A 7,418-nucleotide genomic window follows, 5' to 3' on the forward strand; every position below is an offset into this window, starting at 1 on the left:
CTCAGTTCCTCATCTGTAAATTGAGTTGTAGAAGGAATGGCAAACCACTCCAGTATCTTTGCCAAGAAAAACATAAATGGAGTTATGATAGAGGCAGACACAACTGAAATGACTGAACAACAAGAACATATACACACCAATATACATATGTGCATCTATACATATGTGCATGTAAGTGTTTGTATATGTGTGTATGGGTTTCCATGGCCAAAAATTCTTCAGAGGAAATCAGCCCCATGGGAAAATGAAGCTCCCCAAAGTGAAATTATGACACAAACACAAGTAAGTTTAGTGCAGAGGAAAAAAGGGAGTTGTCCAAAGAAATGAATGTGGCTGCACAGGGTACACATTTTCCCATGTAAGTTATTCTGCATAGTGAAACATGAAGCAGATACAGATAAGAAATGGCAGATTTCTGAGGCTGTGTGGGTAGCAAAATGGCGGCTTCAAGTCAAAAATATGTATACATTAATCAGCAAGCAGCATTCCATTGGGAATGGAGAAAAATCATTAGTAACTTTTTTTTTAATTTCCTTATCAATTGTGACTTACTCTTTTCCCCTTTTATCCCCAGGGAAATAGAAAGAGAGCATGGCACTATGTTTTTGGAGTTTTTTTTTTCCTTTTCTTTGTATTGGCAGCACTTGACACAGTGCCTGACACACAGTACATGGAGGCAGCTAAGTAGCACGGTGGCTAGAATGTTAGACTTGGGAGTCAGGAACAACTGAGTTCAAATCCTTTCACGGAAGTTCCTAACTATGGGATCTTGGGCCAAAAATAACGTCTATTTATTTTGGTTTTCTCATCTTTAAAATGGGGAAAATAATAGCACAAACCTCCCAGGGTTGCTCTGAGATAGGTGCTATTAGAGTGCTGTATTGTATTTGTGAAACACTTTGCAAACCTTGAAGTGCTATTTAAGTACTAGGTACTTAATGCTTATTGACTGACTGATCAACCAGCATAATACCCCATGTTGTTGTCTGTCCACAACAATGGAGGAGCCAATTAAGCTACAGAGGCTGTGGGGCATGTAGATAGCACATGCCAGCTTGGCTCTGTGGCCATGTGTTCACAGTAGGAATGGGGGACTTGTGGGACCCACAATAAGGAAGATGACTCACCATCCATTCATTTCAGACATGTCCAACTCTTTGTGACCACATCTGAAGTTTTCTTGGTTAAGATACTGTAGTGGCTTGTCATCTCCTTCTCTAGCTCATTTTACAAATAAGGAAACTAGGACAAATGGGGTTAAGTGACTTGCCCAGGGTCACACAGCTAATAAGTAGCTGAGGTCAGAGTTGAACTTCCTGACTCCAGTCCTGGAGCTCTATCCAAGGCACCACCTAGTTGCCCCTAATATTCCATAATAGAACACAATTCTGCAAAATTTGCACTTGGACCTATAGAAAGGCTGGCATCTAAGGTAGATGTTTTCTCTTCTTGTCACTCTCATTGCCTTGAAAAAGTAATCATATCAAAAATGACATTGCAACATCCATTGGATGTGTTCTAAGACCAACATGGCCAGGACACCCTGCCTTACAAATCAGATAATAATAGAAACTAGGACTATTTTCTACATGCTTTTAAGACTTCTAGGGATTATTGATCCTTTTTCATGTAATTGATCCTATTGGCAATCTGGTGAAGCCCATGGACCCCTTGTCAGGATGATAATTTTAAATAAACAAAATAAAATGCACAGGATTACAAAATAAATCCATTATATTTTAAATACAGTTATCAAAATATTTTTAAACCAAGAATTCCTACAAGTCGTCTCTTCTTCAGTTTAGATGGATTAAATTTAGTTCTTCAAGTATTTAAAGGCATGTTTTCACAGAACTCCTATGTAGACATCAGAGGAAAGAAGTAAAAGGGTGGTGCATTCCAGTTCAGTCAAATAAAGAGGTTTCTTTAACAGAGTTGTGTAACCAAGGAACTAACTTTTGAGAGTGAATTCCCATCAGCAAAAGAATCTAAGTAAAGGTTAGGTAGCCACATATCTAGAAAGGTTTAGAGGGGGTTCTTACAATAAGTGAAAATTTTGAGTAAATAACCATAAAAGGACCTTCAAACCTAGGGAAAGGATCTTAGAATCAGAATGAGATCTGTTTAAGGTCACCTTTTTTATTAGTGCTTAAGTCCCTGCCACTGGCCAGTGCTAATCCTCACACTTTAGAGATGGGGCAGAGACCCAGAGATGAAAAGTGTTGGGGCCAAGAATACCACAGCTAGAAACATCTCCATACCCCAGAATTATAAAGCAAAAGATGACAACTATGACGCCTCCAAACTGAGATCCTAAGTGACTCAAACAGCATGACCCCAGACCTTCAACCCAGCTACCTACCTCATACAATATCCACACTTCATCTTCCTAGAAGGGAACTCTTTGCAGGAACTCCACACTTGCTACTGTGGGGAAAGAAGCATTTATATCAGCCATCTTGGGGTCAAATAACGCACAAATAGGATTGAGAAAGGGCTTAGACTCAGTGAAGCTTCCATCTAAGAGTCTGATCCACCCTATTACACTCATTGGTCCTTAGGGTACCCCTACTCCACAAATACTTGGTTTTTTACACCAGTTCCTGTTGTCCCCAGAGAGCACAACCCCCATCTAGAACATCAACCCTACACTAGCCTTCTCTTTAGGTCCTGGCTTCCTTTTCTCTCTGGGGGCCAGGGAATCCAGAAGAAGAAATAGGGAAGTAAATAAGAAAAAGTGCTGCACTGACATGGCCCCAGCATGGATTTGTTTCATTTTCTTAACCAAGTCCCATGCATTCTCTGGGCTTTAGTTTCATCTGCTTCAAAATGAGGCATTGGAAGGTGTTCTCTTGGGTGACTTCCAGCTCTAATCAAGTATGATTATTTGATCCTAGGCTGAGCTCTGTGGGACTGATTAAGTGGAGGAAGGGGAGCCCTGGGCATTCAGAAGTGGGGAGAGAGATGATGAGATATCCAAAACCCCTAGCATAAATGGAGGACTAATAAAACAGAACCTCTCAGGCCCCAGAGACCTCCTGGTTATCAATGAAATATTCTTCCCTTTTGTCCTTAGAGCTTGGTTTGAAAGTTCCCACATCTGTGCAAGTATAGAGAAAGACTCTAGCGTAGACTCTAGAGGCCACAGGTTCCCCATCCCTGCTCAAGTGTTTTGAGCACCACAACAGCAAGGGAGGCACAATTCATATTCTGGAGTGCTGCTACCTCATCAGTCTCCTCCAAAATGATTAGACCTTAGAAAGTGAAAGAAATTAGCAATTCTACCTCATGGGTTTCATCCTACTTTCTCCACTAAGATTTCATAGTAGTTAGAGAATATAAAATCTCTTCCATGCTCTCTCACTGAGGCCAAAGACTTGGCAGCTTTGAAACACCAAGAATTGAGAAACTAACACTAAGAGTTTAGGTCCATTTATGTCAGGAAAGAACAATATTGACTGAGTTAGAGGCAGGGCTGGATCTAGAAGACAGATCTTCTAATCTCAAACAAAAAAAAATTAATAAACCCTCCTCCCCTCCTGCCCACTCCAATTTAAATACTTCTTAATGGAATTTTCTCATACACTTCCTGTGCTTGCTTATTCATTGAATGCCTACTAGGTTCAAGGCCCAAAGATATATGAGATAGATAGATAGATAGACAGACAGACAGACAGACAGATAGACAGACAGATAGATAGATAGATATACCCATTGTAAGTGCCTTGAGGACATGGGAAGTCACTAATAGGGATTTTTTTGGATAATTTTTTATTCATTTTTAACTTAAATACAAAATGAGAAAAGAAGAAAAAAGGGACTATTTCCATGTACGCAGAAGAACATGAGAGGATTCAATATAAAACAATAAACTTCCATTTCAACAAAACTGTATAATAAATTCTACATTGTGGTTTTAGCAACTCAACAACAAGGGATGCACATTTTTTTCAAAGCTGTGCAGCTTTTCTTTGCTTCCTTGTGGGCTTTCTTTTGTTCTCTGCTGTGCACTTTTTATTTTATTTTTCCCCACCTTAGCCCCCCCCATTCTAAAGAAGGCTACAAATAAATATGGTTGTATGTACATATACTTAGATATCCATTAAAATGTACATATATACACATATACACTTACATACATATATGCAAGACCATGCTATGAATATTTCTACTTGTCACCTCCTTCTCTGGCCATGGATTTTATCTTCCTTCACAGGTCCAAGTCTTTCCATGTTTCTTTGTAAATCAACCAGCTCATCATTTCTTACATCACAGCAGTATTCCAACACAATCACATCCTTTTTGAGAGATTGTCCATGAAAGCCTTTTCCCAATTTTCTGCATTCCTTCTATTTTTGACTACATTGATTTTATTTATACAAGAAATTTTTAATTTAAAATAATCAAAATTATCCATTTTATACTTCAACAATGTGCTTGCTTTATAATATACTTTAAGGTCTGATACTGCTGAATCTCTTTCCTTTATATCTTTTTCCCCTTGGTTTCTTTGAAATTCCTGATCTTTTTTTTTTTCAAATGAACTTTGTTATTTTTTCCTAACTTGGTAAGATAATTTGTTTAGTAATTTAATTGGGATGTTATTGAATGAATAGATTAGTTAGGTAAAATTGTTCATTTTTTCATTATATTGGCTTTACCTAACCATTTACAATAAATATTAATTCAATTATTTAAATCTGACTTCATTTGTATGAAGTGTATTATGTTTATGTTCATATAATCCCTGTGTCTGTTTTGGTAGGTACACTCTCAGGTATTTTATACTGTCTGGTTATTTTAAATAATCTAAGACAGTATTGAATAATATTGGTGTCACAGTATTGTTTCCCTATTTTTCTCTTTTGATTAAATCTATTTTAGCTTTAATTTTGTCTGAGATCATGATTACTACCCCTGCTCTATTTATATAATAAATTCTACACCAGCCCTTTATTTTATCTTTGTGCACATCTCTCATTTTTATTGTGTTTCCTGAAAGCAACAAATTGCCTAATTCAATTTTTTAATCTGCTATCCATTTCTGTTTTATAGGTAAATTCATTCCATTCATATTCTAAGCTGTAACTACTTCCTGCCTTTCCTATTTTTCCTCACTAACCTTCTCACCCTATTTACCCTATCCCTCATTACTCCTCTACTTCACTTCGACCTGATACCTTGCTGTCCTATTCCTTAACATGCTCACCATGCTTAGAATCTCTCCCTTATCTTATTCTCTCCCCCACCTTATCCCCTTGCCTCTTATTTCTTTTTGTATTTAGAATACTTTTTTTATCCCACTAAATATATATGTTGCTCCCTCTTTAACCCATTCCTGATGAGAGTAAGGTTTGAGCACTACCTGTCCTACCCTGTACTAGCTTCTTCTGTACCAATTCTTCATTTCATGCCTTCTTTGTAAGAGTTAATTAGTCCTTTTATATTTCCTTATGCAGACTGTTTTTAGCATTTCCCCATCTTATATAGCTCAGCCCAAGCCTTTCTTTCAAACTATTCAAATAATGATGACAGTCGTAAGAGTACTGATAACATTTTTACACATAAGAAGTAAATAATTTGATCTTATTGAGTCCTTTATAATTGGTCTTTAATATTTACCTTATACTTCTCATGGATCCTATATGTCAAATTTTCCATTAATTTCTGCTATTTTTGTTACAAATAGCCCAAAGTCTTTCAGTTTGTTAAATGTCCATTTTTTTCATTTACTTAATTTTGCTGGGTAAGTTTCCCTTCATTGTAACGCCAGCTCTTTTGCTCTATGAAAAATAGTATTCCAAGACATATAAGTGTTCCACACTGCAGCTGCTAGATCTTGTGTAATCCTTACTGTAGCTTCTTGATATTTAAATTATTTTTTTCTTGTTGCTTGTAATATTTTCTTCTTAACCTGGAGGCTTTTAAACTTGGCTGTGATACTCCTGCAAGTTTTCCTCCTGGGATCTCTTTGAGATGGTGATCATTCAGTTTTTCCTAGGTCTGCTTTGCCTTTTTATTCTAGAAATTCAGGGCACTTTTCCTTGATTATTTCTTGTAATATTGTATAAAAAATCTTTTGTTAATCATAATCTTTAGACAGTCTGGCTATTTTATATTATATATCTTTGATCTGTTCTCCAGATACTTGTTTTTCAGATGAGATATTTTACATTCTGTTCTATGTTTTTTTTATTCTTTTGATTTTTCTTTTTATTTCTTTGTATCTTATAATGTCATTGGATTGCCCTTGCCCAATTCTAGTTTTCAAGAAATTATTTTCTTCCTTAAATTTTTGATTTTCTCCTTCAAGTTGGTTGGCTTACTTTTCATAATTTTCTTGATTTTCTTGGATTGCTCTTATTTTTTTTCTATTTTTTCCTCTATCTCTCTTATTTGATTCTTAAAGTCCTTTTCTAAGTGATTCTGTAGTGCTGGAGAAATCAGTTTTTGCTAAGGAGACCCCTGCCCCCAGCCCCTAACTAAAAACCCCAGTTTACATAAGAAAAACAGACTTAGTTCCTGCCATTTGGTGTTCAGCAAATGTACCTGGGCCCCGTGACTGTTCTAAAGAATGTAGACTAATTAACCAGAGGAAAATCCTGATGCTAACAGTCTCTTTGTTTCCTAAGCGGGCTCAGGGATGTTTCTATCTTGTGTCAACAAACCCAGCTGGGGCATCCCTTGGTCTGCCTATGGCCATTAAGGATGAAAGCCTCAGCCCCAGACATTATCTTGAATTATATGACTTTACCTTATCTTGATATTTTATGAACATATACCATGTTGTGGGATGGTAATGGCAAATTGGACACAGAGATCCTGGGTTGTAATTTCAGTTGACACTTTGTCAGCTATCTGATATGTTGTATTTACAATCTATTCAGGAAGTTCCTCTACTTGTATCATGGTCATAAAAAGTGAAATAACACAGGCTTGCCGAGTCTGCTAAAATAACATATGTAAATTTCAAGAGATAATTAACCACTGCACCCTGTATTTTCTATAAATACAACTTTTTCAGCTCTACTCGGGGCCATTTTGATTTGGGTTGAACCCCGAATTGTCACCGGCTAATAAATTCTCCATTTAAAACTTATACTCTGTGGCGTGTCTCACTGGCTCTCGGTACAACAATTCCAAGAACTCTTACTGTGCTTGCAACCATTGGATGTTTCTCATTTAAAAAGCAGTTGCTTTTTGATTTTAGCTCCACTATCTTCCTCTGAATACGAACCCAGATTTTCTCTATCCCCATATTAGCTAGCTATGGTTGGGTTCCTTCTCCTTTATTTACTTGTTATTATTTTTATTTTGTGTTATTTTGTTTTTAGCAGCTATTAATACAATCAATTTCTAGTTGTAACATGTGTGGAACAATGCCTCAAACCTCAGGTCCTTCTTACTGTTATTTTTGG

This window comes from Trichosurus vulpecula, chromosome 2 (assembly GCF_011100635.1).
Source record: "Trichosurus vulpecula isolate mTriVul1 chromosome 2, mTriVul1.pri, whole genome shotgun sequence".
Classification (NCBI taxonomy): domain Eukaryota; kingdom Metazoa; phylum Chordata; class Mammalia; order Diprotodontia; family Phalangeridae; genus Trichosurus; species Trichosurus vulpecula.